Raw genomic sequence first — 934 nt, 5'->3', positions numbered from 1 at the left:
AAACACGCAAGCTATTTACTCAGGTTGCTCAGGCTAATCCACGGGACTAGCTTCTGCAGAGTTCCTCTTTGTGCTTACTCAGTGAAGTGCTTCAGCAGCCAGTTGTGGGGATATTGGGGTGAGGATCCGTGCCTGTGAAAGGAGCAATAGCACCAAAGACCTGTATAGTTACTTACGGGCAGGACAACCTCCTCCTTTCTCCAGAAACAGCCGCAGAAGACTACTGTGGGCTACGCACTAGAGGTAGAGGAAGAAATTTTGTACGACAAGGAAATAATTCCATTTTCCCCTTTGTCTCAGCTTGGCTACCCTAAATTTCATAGCAGAAACTATTATAAAAAGAAAATGGACCCTTTATGATACTGCCTGAGATTCGCTGACCACCGGAGACTTTGTGACCGGGTGTCCTGGCAGTGTGGTGGGCTCAGAGCAAAGCTTTGCCCATGGGATTTACGTAGACATTTTCAGAGGAGACAGATTTGTCACCACGGAGGGCTAAATTCCTCTGCCCTCAGTTTCAGGTTTCTACTACATGCTGAGGCTGAAAAACGGGCTTGAGGATAACCGGTGTATTTCTTCCACTTAGGTCCAGCGTTGCTCTAAATTTACCTGCAGATGGCACGACAGTTGTTTCAAATTGAGCCCGAAATGTAAGAGAAGAAGGTGTCGGCGTTAGGAAAACTCCTCCACCGTTTAGGTGTCGGGACCTCGCTGGGCAGGCTGCCGGCCTCCGGCGCAAGACACGGTTCCCTGCGGATGGCTGGGCTGCGCTCGGGGACCGAGCCGCGCTGACTCACCGCTTGGCCTGCCCGTGGGCTGGGACAGCGCTGCTGTTACCGCTACCGGCACCGGGGCGGAGGAGCGGAGGGGGTCCGGCCCGGTCCGCCCGCCCGTCAGTCAGTCCGTCAGTCCGTCAGTCCGTCAGTCAGTCAGT

This window comes from Haliaeetus leucocephalus, unplaced genomic scaffold (genome assembly GCF_000737465.1).
Source record: "Haliaeetus leucocephalus isolate CR32 unplaced genomic scaffold, Haliaeetus_leucocephalus-4.0 Scaffold147, whole genome shotgun sequence".
Lineage (NCBI taxonomy): Eukaryota > Metazoa > Chordata > Aves > Accipitriformes > Accipitridae > Haliaeetus > Haliaeetus leucocephalus.
Note: the sequence above shows the minus strand (reverse complement) of the source record.